A 23,768-nucleotide genomic window follows, 5' to 3' on the forward strand; every position below is an offset into this window, starting at 1 on the left:
GGCCGTTGACTAAGTCTTGCAGTTTTTCCACTAAAATTTGGACAGCTCTGATTAGATCAACTTGCCTAAACTCACAATCGTCATGAACACTAAAGCAATATAGTTCCCCAGGAAGAATCAGATTTTGCTCGAGACATATACACACACCTATATATTCTAGTCTAGATTTTGGTCTACATTTCAGTAAATCTTTTCTGGACCCTGAGATTCATTATGCCACAAAAAAGGGAGCAAATCTCATAAATTCGCCCAACACAAAACCCACATGGCTCTTGAAAGAGAAAGGAGAAGGAATATTTGTATTTTGTCAATATAAAGGGGGATTTCTTTCTAGGAGGCTAGTCAGAGGCTGTCAAGGAGGGAGCCTCCACGTGGCAGAGGGAAAATCTTCAGGGAGGAATCTCTGGCTGCCCCACACCATATTCCATGTCGTGCTCATGCATCAAGAGGACGTGTGTGTGTTTTATGGATTAGGTCATCCCTCTACAGAGTTTAACACACATTTTTGGCCATAAACAGGTTCCCCATAAGCTTCAACCATTAGAATGTGAATTTCTGCAGTGGAAGCAAATTTTTAAAAGGGAAATGCAAGAGGATGCTCCATCTGGGTACCACGTGTCTAGAAGAATGACTATTCCTAGATATGGGTTATGTCATCAATGGCTTCAGCGGGTGTAACTTTCAGTGTTGCACTGTTACTTGTGTATACGTGGCATTCACAGTCTAGTGGAGAAAGAAGGCAGAGTGGGAACTAGACGCTGGCGGGTGATATCAGAGACATACATAATGGGAACTGGAGAGATGGTTTCCTGGGAGGGGAACCCAAGAAATATCTTGGAGGAACACTCATTTATGCCTGGTGTTGAAAAACAGGCTTTCTTTGTACACAAAGACATAGAGAATCAACAGGATGGGTAAATTCATGTTGTAAATGACGCAAGGCAGAGGCAGGTACACAGAAAAGCAAATTGTTTAATTTAGGTGTTATGGAGGGTAGGTTACTGTGAGCTTCTGAAAGATCGATGTCTAATACGCTTTTAATATTAATTCTCCAATGGATGTTAACATATTGTGGGTGGGTTTTTTTCTTTGTTTTGTTTGACCCCTATTGAGATCGTCTTTGATGATTTAGACATCATTTGAAGGAGGTACAAGGTTACAGCACATTCAAGTCCACATAAAAGTTTTGCGTTAGCACCATCATTACGCCACTGCGATGTTCCAAGCATTTTAGGACTCGTGCACATACTCCTGGACAGAATTAAGGAAAGATGACTTGGCCCATGATTCTCCCCAGTCCTATTGTTCTGTAAAGGTATGCAAATATATTCAACTCTGTTTACGGCAAACCAAATTTCAAAGGAGGTATTCACAACTCGAGCTCATACCGCTTTTAGTGAAAGTTGCTATCAGACCTTGCAAGAGGCTTGGCCACGTGGTTGCTGAACGGCCTTCCACTTCCGTGGGACCAGGAGTCCATGCATGCATGGCAAAAACGCAGGCTGCTCTTCTCCTGTCCGATGCTGCGTGCTTGGAATGGTGAGGAAACGGCAGTGTGCGTTCTCTGTGAGCTGAGAAAAACACATGTGGTTGTGCGTTCTGATTTCCCCCAGCTTTAATGTAATGGCTCTCATATGTTAGTACCTCAACCATTCGAGCTGAAGGGTTTAGCACATCATATATGAAAACCGGGCAATAAAATAAAATGAGAGATCATGCTAAAGGAACAATGGTATTCCAGACAAATCTCCTTCTTCTACCTATATAAAACCCTGTCCTAGTCCGTTATTTCTTTGGAAACCCATTCCCTACATATTCGTTTGTGTAGAGGGATCATGTTACAATCAGCCCCAAAGGCTCTTTATGGATGAGATGAGCAAAAGGCCAATTAATTTTGCCCCTTTAAATACAGTTTTAATATTTAAAATACTGAATATTTAAAAGTCTTCCCCAAGTGCTACCTTCTTGAAAGAAGTGAGAAATGCACAGCGATTGTAAACGCATGAACACCGTCCATCCGTAAAACCAGCATCACTGATAATGGGTTTATTACAAACTGCCTCTTGAAATGTTTTGGTGAATTTTACTTTTCGTACAGACAGTATCTAGCAATGCACGTTTCTCTCTGTAGACGGGAATCCACATTTTCCAGAGCAGGGGATCGATTTGAGTTCTCTGTGTGATCTGCAGCCTCCTGCAGCATTGGATAAAGTCTCCTGTGGGCTCCACGCCCTGGTGTTGCAGCTGACGGGGAAACAGATGGTGTGACTCAAGTCCTCCTTAGGAAAAAACAATAGCTGCAAACATCACAAAGCAAAGTCAGGGGAATATTTGAAATCAGTGTCAGATACTGGGTCTTTCTATCTCCCTTCCCAAGACTAGTTTATAATATGTCAGCATGATGCCTTTTTCTGGACGAACCACACCCAGGATTTCCAAATTGAAGACGATGGCCCACTCGTTTGCAAGGGACAGCTGTGTGCGGCTAAAGCCATCCACCACATTTACATGGGTGTAAGCATTTTATTGGGGATTCATCCAGGCAGCTGGTTTTCTCAAGGTTAGAGGCCAGTCTTTATTTTAAGGTCCCAGCCCACGGAGGTCACTGAATGCAACACTCAAAATTACATTCATATTAGATCGGTTTGGAAGAAAGAAGAATACTCTTGCAAAAAAATTTTTTTGGTTTTACTCTCTCTTCAGCAAATTATCTTTTTTGAAGTCATTTCCTCCCTTGTTTTCATTAGCATCAGCAACTTTTTACCCAGAAGGATCTCATCAAAAACATGCCTTATTTCCTCTTGAGTACTAGGGTCAAGTGGAGTATATACTCATTTGTTTTGTCTGTTACTTTTTAAGAAAACTGCCTTTCTAAGTTGAATTAAGAGACAAGTAAAAATTGAGTCTTACCATATCTTGGGCACAGTGTGGAATAAACGTAAGAATAGAAATTCAGATGATTTCTAATATATATAGGGAGACATTCATAAATTATCGACCACCTTCTAGGTAAAATTTTAGGAAGCCCGAGATTGGGTATACAAGTCCACAGATCCCCAAAGGAGTGCACTGGGCAGAATGCAACAACTTTCCTAAAGTGCCCAAGAATTTACAGCATTCAGAATTTGGCAGATCAAAATAAAATGGAGGTGGTATGGGGAAGTTGAGAGGGAGGACCAAGCATGGGGTGACCACTCAGACACCCAAAGGTTGGAACAGTGGTACAGTAGTCCCCTTGGATCCATGAGGGTTACGTTCCAAGGCCCCCAGTGGATGGCTGAAACCACAGATGGTACCAAACCCTATATATATTACGTTTTTTTCTATACTTACATACCTATGATAACGTTTAATTTATAAATTAGGCACAGTAAGACATTAACAACAATAACTTCTTTTTTGTATATCCGAATTGCCAGCATCACTCCTCTTGCATTTTGGGGTCATTATTAAGTAAAATGCAGGTGACTTGAACACAAGCACTGCAATACCACGACAGTCAATTTGACAACCAAAATGGCTACTAAGTGACAGACAGGCAGGTAGCATCTACAGAAAGGATCCGTAGGTTCACGTCCATGGCCACACAGAGCAGGGCGACGAGATTTCATCATGCTACTCAGAACGGCTCACAATTTAAAACTTATGACTTGTTTATTTCTGGAATTTTCCATTTAATATTTTTGGACGGTGGTTGACTGAAGGTAACCGAAACCCTGGAAAGTGAAACCATGATTAAAGAAGGACTACTGTGTATAGTTTCTCAGTGAAGGCAACACCAGCTAAGCGTCCTTTTCAACCAATTCTCTAAACGCAGAAAAAAAGACACTGCCTATGCAACAGAGGGGGTTAGGACTACTGAAGAAAGGAAATGGCTGTTTGTGAAAGACATCACTCCCCAAAGCCTGAGAAATATCCTGAAATCAGGATGGAGTGCGTGGACAGGAACACCCAGATTGATGCAGGTGAACGTTCTTTGGACATGACACATCTCAGATCACGCCCTACCGAATATCAAGTCCGAGAAGCAGCAAACAAACTCAGGGAATGCAGAGCTCAGAGGAAAAGTTCAGTGCAGTGCAATGGTTAGAGCTTTGCCATTGTTGTTTTGTTTTAATATAGAGAAGAAATCCAGCTCACTCATAGAGGAGGAATCATCCAAGACAAGCCTAGCCAATCAAAAGAAATCACAGAAGAAACAGCCGAAGAAAACTTTTCTGAGCTGATAGAACACCTGAGTCAACAGAGGAAAGAAGCCCACTGAATTTAAAGAAAGAACAAATAATCTATTAATTCTGAACCTTGATTTAAATGACAAAAACAAGCATGATGGAAAGGCAATTGATGCAACATATTTGAAATTACAAAATAACAAGCAAAGCTTAATATGCAAGGTTGTCTTGGTAAAAGCTGGATGGTGCATGGGAATGGCTGAAGGTCTGCATGCTCGAATGCCTGCTCGGGCCAGCAGGTAAGTTGGTGCCCGAGGCAGGTTGGCGTATGGAGCTGCAGGTGTGAATGTTAAGACCGAGAGTTGCCTGCTAAGTCACATGAAATGGGTTTCAACCCAGAGTTCTTGTGCTGGGATGCTGGCTGGAGGTGCCATATTTTTTGACAATATAATTATAATTTATAACATAATAATGATATATAATTATATTTATAATTTATAATTATAATTTCTAGAATCCAAATATTTTTATTCAATTAAAAATTAAGTACCACATGATAGCCTGGGAAGTCCTGATTCACCCACACACTATGGGTTGTAATCCCTAACTCTACTTGTCTCTCTTGAGCCCCACGAAGGCGGCAGATGCTCAGTCCCCTTCCCCAACCCCATTCCTCAACTTGCCTTTTTTCTTCTGTTCCCTGTGCGTCATATACTCTCTCTTTTTGGTTTCTTCCATTCGGATCCCCGTCTACCACCAGCACTCATAAGCCCAGGGCCAGCAGAGTGAGGAGGGAAGGGAAGAAAGATATGTCTAAGATTTGTATCCCAGCGTCTACGTTTGGAAATGCATATGAAAGGTGCAAACATACTTTGCCCAGCAAGTAAACGAATTTGGGAGCTGTTACCCGGCAATGTGAGATGGCAACAGACCTGGAAATGGAAGAGGGTAAACGGGAAAAAGCCCTAATAGGGACACAAGGAACCCCTCAGTGTTCCAGGTCTTAAGGAGGAAGAGCCAGGGAGAGATTCCTCATGGTGCTAAGGGATTTTACAGTGAGTCTAATGTTCAAGGTTGACTTGTCCTCTCTACTCTCACTGTGCCAGTAACAAACCTGTGATGTCTGTAGCACACACAGCTTCGACGGGGAAGTAATAAAGACTAAGAAGAAGAAAGATGAAGCTGGGGTTCTGTGCACAGATAATATGAAGCAGGAAGGACAGAGTGGTGGAGCCAAGAGCAGAGATTTGGGGAAGACGGGTCTTGGAGCATATAAGTGCCACCACCGCCAACCTGCACCTCCAGAAATCCTCAGAAATATTGGGAAGGACATGAAGAGCCCTGGTTGTAATGGAAATACTGAAGTTATTTTATTTGGATTCAAAGGGAAAGATGATCTCAAATGTTTGGAGTGCTGGAAGCACTCAGACAACGCTTCCCAGCGCCTATCTGATGAAGTCCCTTCTTGGGCTCTGCAGATGGCTTAAATACGATCCCAAGAATTTTATAAGGTCTCAAGCTCTACTCATCTCTTTGTCTACCTCTCTTTCTCACACCATCTTGCTTTCCCCTCAATTAGTCATCCTCAGTAGGAGCAATTGTGCCTCCCTGCCTTCCAGAGGAGAGCAGCAACATCTGGAGATATTTTTTTTCTCCCAGCTGGAGATGCTACTGGTATCTAGTGAGTAAAAGTCCAGAGATGCTGCTCAACACCCTTTGCTATACAGGACAGTCTCCCACCACAAAGAATGATCCAGTCCCCAAATGTTGAGTCAAGATGGAGAAACCCTGAAGTAAATCCATCATGTTGTTTTAATCTCCAACCTCTGCTTGGTTCTTTTCTTCCTCACTCCTCTGTGTTTAGCTGGCTAAATTCTAGTTATTCATATACTTCTGTTGTTGGTGTTCTTACTCAGACCTCTGTACCAAGAGTCCAGTTGACCATCTTTCTTATTCACAATCATATCACCCAGGGAGAGAGCCAACACTTGTTAATGTGTGTCTTTCCCCTTCCCCCGGATCCCTTATCTCAATCCCAGAAACCCACCGTACCTGGTGCAAGCTGTCTGACACATGTCCTTAACTCTGTCCGTGACTTGTCAAGTATATTGTGTTGCCTTGTGAGGATGTGTTTTTCATTTATATACATAGCATTTTGCTATAAATCTCATTCTGTTTCTGAAGATCTCTCACTCAACAAAATGCTTTTAAGAACTAATCAACGTTGCTGAATCAACTCTTCCGCTGTGTGTCTGCCCAAGATATGCATCGGTCACATTTTACGAGCTTTACGTGGTGATGACTATCTACGTCGACCTTGATTTCCCAAAGCCAAGTGAAATATCCTGCATGTGTCACCTTACACACCTCTGTTAAGACTTTCTGTGGAACTTAAACCTACAAGGGATATTGCTGGATCATGAGATGTCCACATATTTAGTGAAAATCTGAAGTCTGGCCAGAATGCTCTTCAGAATGGCAGCCTCAGTGTTGATCATCACTATCAGGGCAGGAAAGCTTCCAGCTTCTCAAACTCTTGAGAACACCAGGCATATTCTGCTTTTATAGAGTTTGCAATTCTGATGCATAAGAAAATGTCTCTCGTTGTTGCTTTCATTTGCAATTCTCTGATCATTAACCAGCTGTTTGTAAACAGGGCTTCCTCTTTTTATCATTGTTTATTGATACACTTTGCCCATTATTTTCTATAGGGCTTCCAGTGTTTTCTCCTGTTAATTTGCAGGAGTCTCATCTATATTCTAGATAAGAATCCTTTTTTTGGGGGGGGTGGTGAGGAAGATTTGCCCTGAGCTAACATCTGTTGCCAATCTTCCTCTTTTATTGCTTGAGGAAGATTAGCCCTGAGCTAACATCCATGCCAATCTTCCTCCACTTTGTATGTGGGTAGCTGCTATAGCATGGCTGCTGAGTGGTGTAGGTCTGTGCCCAGGATCTGAACCTTCAAACCGCAGGCCGCTGAAGCAGAGCACACCAAACTTAACCACAGGGCTGGCCCCTAAATACCTTTTTTTAATATTCGATATTACCACTGCCATCCTCTCAACCACCCATTAAACTTTATCCATAATGCCCTTTACAGAAAGCCTTAATTTTGATAGAGTGAAATTCCTCTGTTTTTTACTTATGAATTTTGCTTTTAGGATCTTGTTTAAGAAATCTGTGCCCACTCCTGGACCAGAAAGATATTCTCCTTTATTTTCTTTGACTGGCTTTATCATTTGATCACTAACACTGAAGTCTTTCATCCATCTAGAGATCATCTTTGTAGGTGGTGATAAACTGGGGACCAGCTTTATTTTCTGTCACACAGTGAATTAATTTCCTCAACACCCTCTTCTAAGTAATTCTTCCTTTTCCTTATTAATGCGTGATGTCCTGTTTCTCATATGCGGAAAACCCCTTTCAAGAAGGCACTAATCTGGGGGATCTCCACTCTATTACATTTTTATTTTCCCATCTTCATCGCCATCAACTCCCTTGCCTCATTTGGCATTTAAGTGCATTATAATATCTGTGGGACAAATCCCCACCCTTTATTTTTCCCTCATGATGGATTTAGCTTTCTTCCGATGTATTTTTTTTTCATGTATCTTTTAGAACTAGTTTAACCATTGTTCAAAAAATTAGTATCTTAATTGGCAGTGTATTGAACTATACATTAATTTGCAAGAGAATGCTCTTCTTCATCATAGCCTGTGGTCCCCAAAAAGGAGGGCAGGAAACAAAAGCTGTGTGCAGGTAAGTTATTAGGGGATGTGGCCCCAAGGAGCAGAAGTGAAGACCAGGGAGAGACAAAGGGAAGGAGGAAGTCCCAGTATAAGGTTGCTTTCTCTGGTGCCTGTCACTGTGACTGCAATTTGAGGTGGCACATCCTGCAGAACTTACTGGTTTCTGCCATCAATTGTACTACTTTCTTCCAAGTTTGGGTATTACCTCCTTTTAACGCCTTCTTTGTGTCTCCCCCTGACTCCATCTGGTCTCTCAAGTGATGCTTTCATTGTAGGACACACACAATCCAACCCACGAGTAGGGAGCTGGGTAGTTTTAGCTCTTCCATGGCTTTTCCCCAAAAGTTCCCCTAAGTGGCCAAGCCCTATCCATAACAACCGTGTGTTCCCATGAAAGTCCTGAGGTTCCCTCTCTTCTCCAACAAAGCATGCCCTTCCTTCACTAACCAAGCACTTACAATCTCTATGCAAGTCATCTCCCTGGCCCAGGTGCACACAAGGGCCAATCACTTGCATTTCTCTTTCTTTCCAGAGGACTCTATCAATTCTGAGTTTCTTGAACTGTAATTTCGCTGGGCCACCACTGTTGTATTCTCACGCAGACAGGAGCCTTTCATACTATTTTGTACTCTAGAACCACACACACACACACACAAATGAAATACGCAATATATGTGCTGTTATGAAAATAGGAGTTAAACCTGACTTTGTTGAGTTTCTTGAAATCATTTTGAGACTACATCATCTCTTCCACCGATATATGAATCTGTGGCATGCTTTCTCTCACACTGGAGATTTCAAAGAAGGGTAGGGATGTAATATTATTACTATCTTCCTCCTCCAGTCAGGGCAGGGTCAACCCTCCCACATCTACAGCTCACATCTTCTCCTCTGTGTGACTCATTGATTCTGCCTGCTTTCTCTTGTGTGTACACTAATCTCTAACACACAGCTGTCTTGTCTCTAGCATCGTAAACCATCTGGTCATCTGTTCATGAACCTCTCATCTCCATTCTTCTTTCATCCTTGACCCTGATGGGCCTCATGATAACTCGCTTTGCTTCTACGGCTCATGGCTCTACCTGCAAATACAGTAGTGGAACTTTTTTGTAAATTTCTACAAAAACTTGACACAGGTGATGATGAACTGGAAGGACTTTGATATGAACATGGAGCCTACAACTGGACGCAAGGTGTTGGTATCCTGAATCCATAAAGGGGAGTTCTCTCAGTGGCCACAGAAACTTTCCATGAGCAGATTTATATGGTGCTTCCTTCTGTAGATCCTCTGGATTCTGGCAGTTCTTGGTTCCTTCATTGTCATTTCCACGGGACCCTGAATACATCTCACCAACACTCATCTCCTGACCAATTTTTTTAAGAGCAGAAAGGTAGGCAACAGTCAACGGGAAGCTATATAATGGCTTCCCTTCTCTCTTTTCTAGAATCTCAGTAAAAATTCAGTTGTCCTCAAAGGCCTACGGATGCCTACATTTTTATGCGTTGCAACTATTTTGTCTGCAAAGCACATTTCACACACACGTTGCACATAACGTCGGAACCAGTACTGACTGCATGCCTGCTGTGTTTGCAACGACTGTGCTGGGTGCTTGTTTCAGGGAAAAACAACTTTAGTTAAAGACAGTATGCCTTTGTCATGTTGGCCACACTTGGATTAAATTTAGACTTTTGTGTTGTAGGTCATTGTTCCACCAAAATACAATGTCCCAGAGAATGGAAAGCCATTGAATTTATTAATTCAAAATGCTCTCCTTCGCCCAGAGAAATAAACTCTAAGTGGATAAATATTAGACGCTCAGGAAAGAACTGCTGGCTTATTATGACAAAGCCTGGAAGACAGTAGGAAGTGAATTGTGTGTTTATTTTTCCACAAGAAATAATATTTAAATCCACTGCAACGGCAGGATGACAGGTGAGAATCTCAACTAATAGGAATACAATAAAACGTCCTAAAATTGCACAGATGTATCATTCGGGAGTTATTCTACATAATGGCGGAGTCTTTGAGAGTTTCTCACATGCAGTGTTGTACATTTGCAGAGAATGGGCTCAATGAAAGGCCAGCCCTGACACAAATACAAGTCCAATATATTTTTTTCTCTTCAACATTAAGAGATTCACCAACTGTAGAATGAAAGCCATCCTGGAGAAGAACATTACATTGTCAGCACAGCATCCTCAGGGCAGCTAATGAATGAGAGGCTTGTTCTCTTATTTGTTGATTTGTTTTCTCTAAGTCAATGATGTTTAGACTTCTTTTTGAGTGAAAGCATATGGAGATCACTAGATGGTTATTCATCTGTCACAAACAATTTGCGACAGTGCCCTTTATTCCCAGCTGCCAGTTTAGCAAATGAAAACACAGTACAAGTACGTCCCCAATTCACATGGGATATACTTCCATTTTGTAAAAATTATACATTATTTACCCCAAATTAAAATTTAACTGTGCGTCCTGTGCTTTATGTGGCAACCCTACCTTTACGAGCTGAAACTGTAGCAGCTTTTTTTCTTGTAAGTGAAGATGGTGATATAATAATACCATTTTGGTCTCGGGGAGATTTTGAACGATTGTCCTCCTGAAGATGTTTCTGGAAGTCAGACGCCGTGTTGACTTTATTCTCACTATCCAACAGTGCTAATTTGCTAAGGTGGTACTTGCAGCATTGAAAGTCCACCCCAATCATGTGGCATCGTGGAGTACGACCTTCAGCCATTTCAGAATTGGCAAAAACAAATCTTTGGAGGCCTCCAATGGCTGTCCCATGTGTTCGGACTCAAGTCATGCCTATGCCCCAGACCACCTCCCTTCTCAAGACATCTGATTCCTATTCCTCCAACAACTTCTTCAGGAGCCTGCCTAAGTGCGTCCCAGACAAGAGCGGGCTCAGAGCACCACTGGTTCTATCATGGAAAGATAAGCCAGTGCGAGACTCAAACAGACCGGAGCTTAAAAACCAAGTTGGTTCCATCCTCACCATTTGAAACTGGCAAGTTGCTTTTCATTCTCTATGATCGGATACAGGGAATCGCCAAGCTCGCAACACCATCACAAGCATCAAGACCTTTACAGTGAGGGGGCTTCTGTATGAGGTCCAGGCACTGACAGGGGTTAAAGGCTCATGTCCTTTCCAGAGCGGGAGCTGGTCAATGTGGAGGGTGCAAATAAGCAAAGAGCCTTGTTGGGAGTCTAGGCATTGCTGAGGTTGTGCCCTCTGGAAGAAATTCTAGATTCTAGCTAGCTTGGTAGACCTGAGCTGGATACAAATGATCTTCTGGAAAATAGCCCCGAGAACAGCCGAGAGGTTCCTGGAGGATGATGTGAGAGGGAAGAATTTAGAATAGCACCCTGCCCCTCTGAGCTTGGTTGTCACTGCTACCCATCATCGTGGAGAAGGAGGGTTTGAGGAAGAAAAGGGGCCCGCGGCCAGCTTGACACAAGACAGGAGAAAATAGAGTTACACCAGTTCTTCTGAATGTTCTTCTTGGGTCCAAAGACAAATTAAATTACTTTCAGTTTACTTCTGTGGTAGATCAAGAAAACGCAATAGACGCTTCTAATAGGTTCTCACCAAAAATGGTGGGAATTGCTTTTGGTGTTAGAAGGGCAAGCTTTCTAGAACCGTCTCCTATGAGAAATAGCAAATTCATGAATAACATAGGAGAAATGACGCTCTGTGTCCTGCTTTACATTCTTACATAACAGTATGGGTGTGTGCCTGGGTGTGCTCTATGTTACTTTCAAAGTATACAATTGTTAATGGAAGAAATATGATTCCTGCCTTTATGGATTCCGAAAACATGGAAAAACTAATGTTAAACAGATGTTATAAATAATTATAGGATCTATTGGTGATGTTGAAATTATTTATTTACATCATGTTGTCCTAGCAGCCTGGGAGTTGGTCCTTCGATTGGTCCATTCCTGGCAATAGCAAACACTTTTAAAATTAACTACAAAAACTTCTTAACACCAGCCTTGTGTATGGATTACACACACACACTGTGTTCTTTTTACAATTACGGTTCTGGTCTCTGTGCTGGATCTCCAGTCTTTATTCTTTTTTCTCCATTGTTGTCCAAACCAATGAATATGGAAAAACAGAACTTCAGTTAGAAATGTGATGAATGCAATCATGGCATGTTTTGAAAAGGGCTTAGCACACTCCCTATGCTGGTAAATATGCCTTGGAAGCTGTGTTAATTGTCTATTAACTGTTTGTTGAATTGCTCAATTGGACTTGACTTAAAAAAAAATTGCTTATTACCCATTTCCGTAATGCTAGATATTGTGTTCCAATTAAACCCAGATATCCTTGCATCTCAGTCAAGTTCTCTAGGGAAGACTAACTCTGGATGTGAGTTCACATTTTTGGTGTTTTTACACTGGAAGCCTTATTTGGAGGAAGTATGGAATTCAGAATACAGTGAAGCCCAAAGCCATGTCAATTTTTAACTCAAATCTCTGTTGTGTGGCCCAACCAATATGAAAATAAGAACACATCTTCTAAACACGTGAGTGAAGACTTGCCATGGAATTGAAATGCATTTTAGACATAAAAGTTGCCTTCAATTTCCAGGACTTTCTGAAATAAATTAAAACACATGAATTTCTCAGATGCCACGGGCACCACATTAAAATCCCAAAATAGATTCTAAAATGATCTGGCATGAGGCATTTATGAAATAATAAGCAGAATTTACATCTGATAGCCCTATTAAAAAAAAGAAATCACGAAAACATATAATAATAATTCTCCCTTCAGCAAGCCAAAAAATGTGTAATCAATCCTGGTAACTTGTAATTACCTGGTTATGGAGCAAAATGTCGCTAAACTTACCCATTTACTTGGAATCCATAATTATTTGGACTGAATTTTTGAATAATAGTAATTTTCCAATTATTCTGATTTAAGTGGACTGCAATATCTATTTCTAAAAGTTGCTATTTATCCTTTTCTCAATTTTTGCGTTTAGCATGTGTGATTATAATGCCTAACACATGTCTATATCTCCCCAGTGAGGGTAACAGGGCTGTAAATAGTAGGTCTTCAACCTAATTCTGTAATCCTCAAACAAATGAATAGTCAAAGTGAATTCGTGTGGTATTTATAGAACGCACCAGGTGTTACTGCCTGAGGCTGGGGCCACAGAGGCAAAAGGGATTTGCTATCTCCCCAGAAGGAGTTTTCAGTCTAAGACAAAGACCCCTCTAATCCAGCGTGAGGCAGCCTAGCCTGACTGTGGCAAGGGATGTGCAGAAGGGAAGATGCTCTCTTGAGGGCAGGAGAGGCCGTGTCAGGAAATGCTACATAGAAAGGTGTCCACCCAGATGGATGGTATCCACATGGGGGGCAGAGCTGTGAGCCGGAGTCTTAACCGCCAGGAGACAGAGGGAGCCACAGGTTAAAACATAGAGATGTGAAATCAGGCACTCAGAGGATACAGTCTTTTAAATTCTGGTGGTCATACTTAATTTTGGGTTTTGTCAAACAGGTGAACACTGCCTGGTCTTTCCGCGCCATCCTCTCCCCTTCCCGCTCTATCAGTCTATGCTCTGCTGCTGTTCACAGGGTTCTCATGGCCAATGTTTTCGGAAGTGGGTGGCCAAGTCCTTCTTTCTAGTCTGTCTTACTGTGGAAGCTCCGCTGAAACCTGTCCACCATGGGTGACCCTGCTGGTATTTGAAATACCGATGGCAGAGCTTTCAGCATCACAGCCGCATGCAGCCACCACAGAGTGACAATGACAGACGGGAAATGAAACCTGATCACGACAGTGAGAGCTCTGAATCTTAACCACTAGCCCACCAGGGCCGGCCAACTAAGGAATAAAAGAAAATAAATCAAAAGTTTCTCTTTACCATCTCGCTCAATTTCCCTCAGTTGTTATCCGTTCAATGTGCATGTTTCCAGACCTTTTTTATCGATTTGGGTCCACAAATATATGCTGCAAAATGTATAGTTTCCCAAGGGGCATCATTTTTACCCCAAAAGGAGTCACACCATAGCCATTAATTTGCAAGCTGCTTTTTCACATATCGATGTGTCTTAGAAACCTTCCCTTGACCCAAAATAGAAGTCTTCCAGTTTTGGGTTTTGTTTTAAACTACTACAGCTTATTCTATATACAGGATGCACGGTGCTTTATTTTCAATCCTGTCTTAATTTTATGATCATTTGGCCACTTTTTTTTCATTTTGGTTATGAGTTTGTTCCTTAGTACTTTTAATACAGAAGAGTAAAACTAACCAAACTATCCGATAATCCCACCACAGCAGAAATTTTTGCTGCAATTTTTAATAAGTAATGTATGCTCATGGTAAGAAAACTCAAATAATATGGACATCATCTCTTTTATCGTATCTGTTTTGCAAATATAAATCGATAAGATCACCAACCAAAGGGGCCAGTAACATATTATTTCACACATTTAAAGGCAACAGGTAGAAAATGGCATGTAACAGATGGTTAACATGGGGCATTCCAAAATGAAAGTCAATGGATGGGGACACCGGTGCACACTGGCCCTGCCATTTCTCCTTGCCCTCCTCGCAGGCAGGAGAATCTATTCAACGAGCAAAGCAGGCAGACCCTAAATGAAGCCCCCTGAGCTCCCGGATCCACAAGGAGAAGGAGAGCATGAGGAATGAATTGTGGATGCTTCTTTGTCCCTCCAGGACACTAAGCAGTCTAGGAGTCTTCCTTCTTTGAATATTCCTACTAGATATGTGCAAGAGCTGGCTTCTTCCAGCTCTTAAATGGGGACTGCGAAGAATTGTGTGAGTCAGTTGTTAAATTGCTGGCAGGTTGATATCAGTCATGGCGGGACTAAGTATTTGCACCTTGGAAACTGGCAAAAGCTGCAAGTCGGGACTTTATTTTCTCCAGGAGAATTGGTCTCCCAGCACGCCACTGCGGAAGACCTTCCAGAGGTGTGTCCCACTGCCACAGAATTGTATATTCTTTTAGAGTTCGAAAAAATAGTGGCAGCATGCTATGTAAGGGGTTCTTTAGACACTGCAAGCCACACAGTCGTTTTCAGGGTGTGATGGGGATGCTGATGATCCTGGTGGTGACAGATGGAAAAAAGAAGTGGAGAAAAATCCAGAATGCCTCTAAGAAAAATCAGGAACTACCAAAAAGTTCTGAAAGTAAACTAGAAGACGCTGTAGCCTAAATGTAGATTTAGGGGACAAATGCTCCAAAACATGACTCCCCTTGAGCGCAAGGATTTCCAGCAAAGAGAAGCTAGCTCTCAGGTTTGTTACTGGTGCCGATGACAGACAGACTCACAGAACCAAACAGAGAGTCTAGAAGAAGACTCAGGTGTAGGGAGAAGATAGAATGTGGAAAAGCTGGGATCTCACTGGACAGGGAAAAGAGACTAGTCCACGAACAGTTTGGGAAAAGCCATCCATTCAAAAGAAATCTCGACCCCATTCCACGTATCACTAAATGACAAGGAGTTTGGCATTCTGAATGTAAATAAAGCAATAAAACCAGAAAACATGTTGAACATCATGATATCATGATATAATTTTGGTGAAATTCTGGCTAAATGACACCCAACTACCAGAATTCATAAATTCCATTATATTAAAATTTGTGTAGTATACTACATATGTGTTATAACGTGTGTGTATTCAATACATAAAAAATACACTAACATTTTGAGTAAAATTATATATGTAATTTGTATATGTATATATAGATGTAGCACATATGTATAAAAAGATTGGAAAAAAGTTAAAATGAACTGGAAAATATTTGCAATTTACAGGGAGTTAAATTTCTCACTTTGACAATGTACTATGGTATATAAAATACTATCATTGGGGGAGGCTGGGTGAAGAGTACATAGGAATTCCACATTATGTTTGCAACTTCTTGTGATTCCGAAAATATTTCAAAAGAAAAACATAAAGAAAATCCTAAAATATGAGCTAAAACTATAACTTGAATCCCGCTGAACCCAACTTGAACCCCACTTGTTTTAAATTGGGCAAAAGACAGTGATTCTAAAAAAAGAAATGTAAATGTTTGAAAGGTATGTAAATAACTAAACCTCACAAAGAAACGTGGATTGAAAACATCGAGAAAGCACCTCTTTAAACCAATCCAGTTACCAAAACCCATAAAAATTGGCAAAACTTGCTGTGGACAAGGCTATGAGAAGCTTTCGTTCATTCTTGATGTGTGTAAATTGATACAGTATTTCTGGATTACAATTGGCGATATCTGATCAAAATTTAATTTTGGGAATCCTTTGTTCCAGCAATTCTTTTTCCAGAAACTAACTTTACACACACACACACACACACACCAGATACATACCCCCCCACAGAGACTTACACAAATATGCAATCACACACACACATACACATGAACTGGTATCTTATATAACATCGTTCATAATGTACAAAATGTCAAAAACTTAATGTCTTATTTTAGGCAATGGAATAAATAAATTACCCTGCAGCTTACCCACAACTTACAATACCATACCATCACTGTTAATGAAAACGCAGTAAGTCTACATATAGCCTGTATAGCCACAGGGAATTCTTAATAACAGTTTTTTATATATGAAGAATGCACCTTACAAGTACTAACATTGGGACTGTTTTAGGCACCATGGAAACAACACTAAACAAAACCAAAGACAAATTCCCTGCCTACATGGACTTTGCATCCTACTGGGGAGAGATGCACAATAAAAATAAATAAATAAGAGTGTAGAGCCCACTAAAAAGTGCTCAATGCTATGCAGACAAATAAATTAGGGAAGGGTGGTGGAGAATATTGGCAGGAATGAATTGAGATTTTAAATACAGTGCAGGAGCGAGCCCTCACTGAGAAGATATTTGAGCGAAGACTTTAAGGATAGACAAGGAGAAAGAAATGCTGGTATCTAGGAGAAGAGAAGAGCCAATGCAAAGGCCCTGAGGCAGGAGCTCCTGTGATGTGTTGTAAATCAAGAAAGAGGCTGAGGCGTCTGGAGCTGAGTGAGCAGGGAAGACTGGGAGAGAGAGTCAGAAATAATGGAGGACACCTTTCCAGAGACTGTGATGATATTGCTTTTTCCTCTGAGTGCAACAGGGAGCCACTCCCTGGTTTCAAGCACAAAGAAACCCACAGGAAAAGCTGCCATCGCTATTAGAGAAATGAGTAAACTGGAGTAGAGGGCAGCTAACGGACTTGCCCGCCATCTTGGCCCCACGTAGACACAGAACCTGAAATGGAACCAGGTCTCTGACTCATGGTCCAGGATTCTCTCAACCACCCACGCTGTCTCCTTGGTTTATGATGCCCCACCCAGCTCACTTAAGGCCTTTCATCGTTGCAAAAGATCCAAAGTTGACGTGGTGACATTTAGAAGAAACTCCAAGATGGAATCAGAGAAAGGAAATAAAACCCATCCAAAAAATGTCCTTTGCAAAACTGAAGACTGTGTGTAGAGATCTTAAACACCTCTTTTCTCCCTGTTGAATTTTTGCACAGAGCACTTTTTGTCTATGGTGTTGGACCTCTGGTTGGAGGAGCTGACGGGCCATTTTTCCACAGGGTGTCTCTAATTCCATAAAAGCAAAGGCCTGCAAGGCCTCCTCATACACTCTTGCTGTGTTGCCATGACATGTCCTAGTTTTCAAACTGTGAGGATGACTCTGTTGATTCAACATCTTCCTTTGGTCCCAAGATCAACCTTGTTACCGAAGTTTAAATGAAGCCTGTCTTTCTTACTGATCCTCAAATGGTCCTTTAACATCAAAATTTTCTTTAAGACGGGGGTTTCCAGCTGAGAGTGATTTTACCCCTAGGGGACATTTGACAATGTCTAGGGAAATTTTTGGTTGTCATTGTGGTGGGGGGAGGAAGATGCTACTGTCATGAAGTGGGAAGAGACCAGGGATGCTGCTCAACACGGCCGAGTGCACAGGACAGCCCCTGGACCACTGAGAGTGGTCCAGCCCCAAATGTCAGTAGTGCTGAGGTTGAGAAACCCTGAACCTGAGCAGGAGAGACGCTATCTATGCACATATGTATATATTTATCTATCTTCATCCATCCATCTCTCTATCCATCCATCTATCCATCATCCATCACCTATCTATTATCTATCATCTAGGCACCTGTCATCTATATCTATTTATCTATCTATCTACCTATCTATCTGCATGTCTATCTATCTACCTATGACAGTGGTTTGCAATTAAGGATAATTTTGCCCCCCAGGGATGTTTATCAATGTCTGCAGGCATTTTTAGATGCCACGACTTGGGAGGAGATGCTACTGGCATCTGGTAGGTGGAAATCAGGGATGCTGCTCAGCATCCTACATGTAGTGCATCAGAGAATGATCAGGCCTCAAGTTAATAGTGACACGGTTGAGAAAGCCTGTTTAAAGGATAGGATTTGAATATTACGGTTATTTATGCCATTATATACATAGGAGTCACTTGATTGTTTTCCTTGAAATACTTCCTTTTAAATATTTACGTTGGTTGTGCAGTGTATGTGTTCTTCCCTGTTGGGAGAAACTGGAATGTGAGCAGAGCCGGGCTATTGGTGTCACAAACACCCACACGGAAGCCCTAAACCGCCTGTGTGGCCAGGGTCGGCCTGAACCAGCCAAGCTCTTGGCAGATCTGGAGGTAAAGAGTAAAATGAGGTTATCTCCAGTGTTTCTTTATAAGAATATCACAGCCTTTGTCATTAGCCAAGAATATTTCATAAACGTGGAAATGGCCGAGTGAAAACAATGGAAAAACTGCATCTATAGTTTTATATATTTTAATACAATTGTAAAGGCTATATAACAATGATCAAAGTAGATATTGATAGCAGCATGAATATATATGCGATTGTAGGTTTTATTTCTGTGCTGGGTTTAATATTTTCATCGTTATGATATTTACAATGCTAGTTAAATATTACAATACTTAAACTATTTTAAATACTTCATTTATTCTAAATATTTAATATTACAATTTTGAGGGATTAACCAGAAAAAAAAATACAGATTTCTGTGGGTTATCAACATTTTATTTTGCCTGGGTAGAAAGAGTAAACCTACTAGGAGTCTAGAATGAGAATTACTTGTCCTCACTTAATATTTTTAAAAGTGCAGAAAACAAAGCAGAATTTCAGTCAACACCAACGGACAGAAAACGTCAGGGACTAGCCAATTAGACCAAAGAAAGCAAAGTATGAGATGGAGACAGAAGGAGATGGTTAAAATGTCAGGTCTTCCATCTCTCACAAGGACCTGCTGGATTCTGAAGCCACAAAAGCTAAACAAATTTTTGAAATCGTTAAGAGTTAGGCACCTCTTCCTCCTTTGAAAAGAGAACACTCGAGCGTGTCAAGAACTTGAAACAGATGTCTACGCAGATTGTCAAGGAGAATTGAAAAAGTCTTGCCCAGGGGCTGGCTGCATAGTCACTGGCTGCCAAGAGCTGACAGAGATCTTCCACCACCACTACGAAGGGAAGTCCTTCTAACTGATCCAAAGCAGATTGTAAAAAAACTAATGGCAGCGAGCAACGGCAATGGCCATTTGACCCAACAGTTGTAAAAAAGCAACCCCCAAAAAGTTGGACCAACTTTTTGTCAAAGGACAAATTAACAGAGACTGGGCACAAGGACTGGAGGAAATAAAATATCCCTCACAGAATGACAGACCATTAATAAACGTCCCGCAAAGTGCACGGATCAGCCAGGAGGCCGGTGTGCGCCATGGTGAAGGGTGGAAAGGAAAAACATGGATTCCAGCTCTTACTTCACAGACGTCATGGGAAAGAGAGCAGCAGGTTTCTTCTCCACCCCACTGGCATTTAGTCCCTCGTGAACTCGCCAAGACTGAGCTCCGATTTAATGTGGAAAAGTCGATATTCACGCAGTCACCTACGGCTTTCTTACAAAAGTGTTTTTCAACTGCTAAGCAAGGCTCCAGAATGTGTCATGCACTCAATTTTGTGGGCACCCTGCTAGTACTAAAAAAATAATTTGAAATAAAACAGTGCTCTTTTTAGACATTAATAAAATCATATTTGAGAACACTGTTTCTACACTATTAATATCCTAAAGTAAGTCTTATCTCATTCAACTTTAGTTTCATGTGTGAGTTCTGGATGGTTCGGTCAGATATACCAAATGTGGCCACAGTAAGGGTTTGAAAATCATGGCTTAGAGGATCTCTGATTAAGCCCCAATTATTTTTAAGATTCTATTCTAAAAGAGGCATAAACTTTCCATGTTAGATCTCTGGGGCCACTTCCCTCAGGAAAAGGGTTGGGTTGGAACTGAGAAAGAAACCCAAGAGAAAGAACAGACATCTCAAGTTCTGTCCACAAGGAAATGGCAACTTCTAGGGCATTAGGATGTATTTTTCACAAGGCCAATTTTTCTCCTGGCCTTTCAGGTCTTTTGGTCCTTATTCATCGGTTCAACAAAAATAAGCTGGTGGAGAAAAACGTCAAGAACTCAGATGTCTCTGGACCACATCAGCTTTGCTCACTTCCCACTTACTGGAGTGACATCACCTTTTAAACTTTACCTCTTGTGGAATTTTTTTTTTCTTTTTCTTTTTCCAAGGCGCTGGTTTTAAACAGCCTGCACACAAATTCTGATTCATTACAAAGAATTGTTTTTCAGCCAGTGGCTTTCCGAGACATTGTCCCCAATGGGACTGTAAAAGCTGAATTTGCAGCAGGCTAGAAGCCAGACGTTTATAACTAGATACGAAAGCCTGAGTCTGTTCTCCGTGATGTCCTTGAGAGGAACAATGCTGCAGATGAAATTCCAGACCCAGGCAGGCAGGTCCCTGCCTGCTCTGCTTTTTGCAGCAGGAGCCAAAGCCCAGCGGTTGAGGCTGCCAGGGGCTGGGAGGAGAGGAAAGGGCGGAGTTGCTGTTCACTGGGTATAAAGTTTCAGTTTTGCAAGACGAGTAAGTTCTAGAAATCTGCTGTGCAACATTGTGCTTAGAGTTGGCAAGCTATACTGTGCACTTAATATTTTGTTGGGGGTAGATTTCATGTTACGTGTTTTTTACAACTACAAAAATAGTGTATCTGGGCTTGTAGCTTCTCAAGTTTATAAAATGGTCTCTTGCATGTACTTCTGGAAGGCAGCTTGCCTATTAAAATAAATCTGACTCTCCAAAGGGTTGATTGATAGGGGTTTAAATAGATGGTAGTTTTCTGCCTTAAAACAAAGCAAAACATCAAATCCCAAATTCTCTTTTATCAACAGACTCCCTGGAGGTCTTCAGCATGTGACAGTTAGGCCCAGTATCCCACGTCTTTATCAGAACAGAGGTTCCCAGTTTCTCTATGAACATCTTGATATTTTTATTACTGAAACGTCATGTGGCACACTATTCTCAATTTTTTTGAGGAAACTCCATACTGTTTTCCACAGTGGCTGCACCAATTTACATTCCCACCAGCAGTCCACAAGGGTTCCCTTTTCTCCACATCTTCGCCAGCATTTATTATCTCTTATTTGCTTCATGATAGCCATTCTAACAGGTGTGAGGTGATATCTCACTGTGGCTTGTATGTGTATTGATTTGAGATACATGCACCCCCAAGTTCACTGCAGCATTATTCACAATAGCCAAGACACGGAAACAACCTAAGAGTCCACTGATGGATAAATGGATAAATAGTGTGTGTCTATCTATGTATAGATACATAGATAGACACACACACACACACACTGGAATCTTATTCAGCCATAACAAAGAGAAGGAAATCCTGCCATTTGCAACAACGTGGATGGACCCTGAAGGCATTATGCTAAGTGAAATAAGTCAGACAGAGAAAAATAAATACTGCATGATCTCACTTGTGTGTGGAATCTAAAAACAGCTGAATTCATTAAAAAAAAGTAAAATAGTGGTCACCAGGGGCTGGGGATGAGGGGATACAAGAGACATTGTTTAAGGTACAAACTTGCAACCGGTAGTTAAATAAGTCTTGGAGATCTAAGGCACAGTACAGTGAATACTGACAACAGTAATGTATTATAATCATCAGACTTGCTAAGAGACCAGATCTTCATTATTCCTACCACAAAAAAGAAACTGTAATTATGTGAGCTGATAAAGGCACCAGCTTATGCTCCAAGGGCAACCATACTGCAACATATAAATGTATCAAGTCAACGTGTTGTACGCCTTAAATTTACACAATGTTATATGCCAAATATATTACAATTTTAAAAAGATAACCTATAAAATCACGCATTTCATTGCTCTGCATGTAGGGGACACTCATAGAGATGCCTGGCAGAAAAACAGACACATGGATCAACGGAACAGTATTGAGAGCCCAGAAATAAAACCCACAAATCTATGGATAGGTAATCTTCGACAAAGGAGCCAACAACATAGAGTGGAGAAAGGAGAGTCTCTTTAACAAATGGTGCTGGGAAAACTGGACAGCCACGTGCAAAAGAATGAAAGTAGACCATTGCCTTACACCATACACAAAAATCAACTCAAAATGGATTTAAGATTTGAATGTAAGAACTGAAACCATAAAACTCCTAGAAGAAAATACAGGCAGTACGCTCTTTGAGATCGGTCTTAGCAGTGTCTTTTCGAATACCACATCTACTCAGGCAAGAGAAACAAAAGAAGAAACAAACAAATGAGATTACCTCCAACTGAAAAGCTTTTGCAAGGCAAAGGAAACCATGAACAAAAGGAAAAGACAACCCACCAACTGGGAGAGAATATTTGCAAATCAGATATCTAACAAGGGGATAATTTCCAAAATATATAAAGAACTCATACAACTTATCAACAACAAAACAAACAACTGGATCAAAAAATGAGCAGAGGATATGAACAGACATTTTTCCAAAGAAGATTTTCAGATGGCCAACAGGCACATGAAAAGATATTCAACATCACTAATCATCAGGGAAATGCAAATCAAAACTACAATGAGATATCACCTTACACCTGTCAGAATGACTATAATTACAAAGACAAAAAATAACCAATTTTGGAGAGGATGTGGAGAAAAGGGAACTTTCATACACTGCTGATGAGAATGCAAACTGGTACAGCCACTACAGAAATAGTATGGAGATTTCTCAGCAAGTTAAAAATAGAAATACCATATGATCCAGCTACCCCACTACTGGGTATTTATCCAAGCACATGAAATCAACAATACAAAGAGATATATGCACCCCTATGTTCACTGCAGCATTATTCACCACAGCCAAGACTTGGAAGCAACCCAAATGCCCATCTACGGAAGGATGGATAAAGAAGACGCGGTGTATATGTACAGTGAAATACTACTCAGCTATACAAAAAATAAAATCGTCCCATTTGGGACAACATTGATGGACCTTGAGGATATTATACTAAGCTAACTAAGTCAGACAGAGAAAGACAATTACCATACGATTTCACTCACATGTGGAAGATAAACAAACAAACAAGGGATAAAGAGAAAAGATTAGTGGCTACCAGAGGGGAAGAGGGTGGAAACAAGGTGAAAGGGGTAAAGGGGCACATATGTATGGTAACGGACGGAAACTAGACTTTTGGTGGTGAACACAATGCAGTCGATACAGAAGCCTAAATACAGTGATGTACACCTGAAATTCACAGTGTTATAAGCCAATGTGACCTCAATAAAAATAAATAAGTAAATAAATAAACAAAAAGATAAATAAAAACAAAGACAAAGCTCCTTTTCTTTCTCTGAGGCAATACGTGAAACAGCCTCACACTGAGACCACAGGGTATATCTTTTCTTCCTTAACTTTCTTGGGACAAGGTTATCAAATCCTTTTAACAA

At 41.0% G+C, this 23,768-nt stretch overlaps 1 protein-coding gene across 8 annotated transcripts in view; it reads right to left on the reverse strand.

Annotated features, from left to right (window-relative positions):
- Positions 1–23,768, reverse strand: part of PRKX (protein kinase cAMP-dependent X-linked catalytic subunit) — a 166,890-nt gene that overhangs the window by 50,677 nt on the left and 92,445 nt on the right. The window contains exon 9 of one of the 8 annotated variants that reach the window (XM_070603605.1): positions 953–2,297. The exons of 6 other annotated variants lie outside the window; for them this stretch is intronic. The gene's annotated coding sequence lies outside the window, so the exon portion shown is untranslated. Of the gene's footprint in view, positions 1–952; positions 2,298–23,768 lie in introns of those variants that run through there. One more of the 8 variants, XR_011535768.1, reaches the window with a different exon arrangement.

This window comes from Equus przewalskii, chromosome X (assembly GCF_037783145.1).
Source record: "Equus przewalskii isolate Varuska chromosome X, EquPr2, whole genome shotgun sequence".
NCBI classification, from domain to species: Eukaryota; Metazoa; Chordata; class Mammalia; order Perissodactyla; family Equidae; genus Equus; species Equus przewalskii.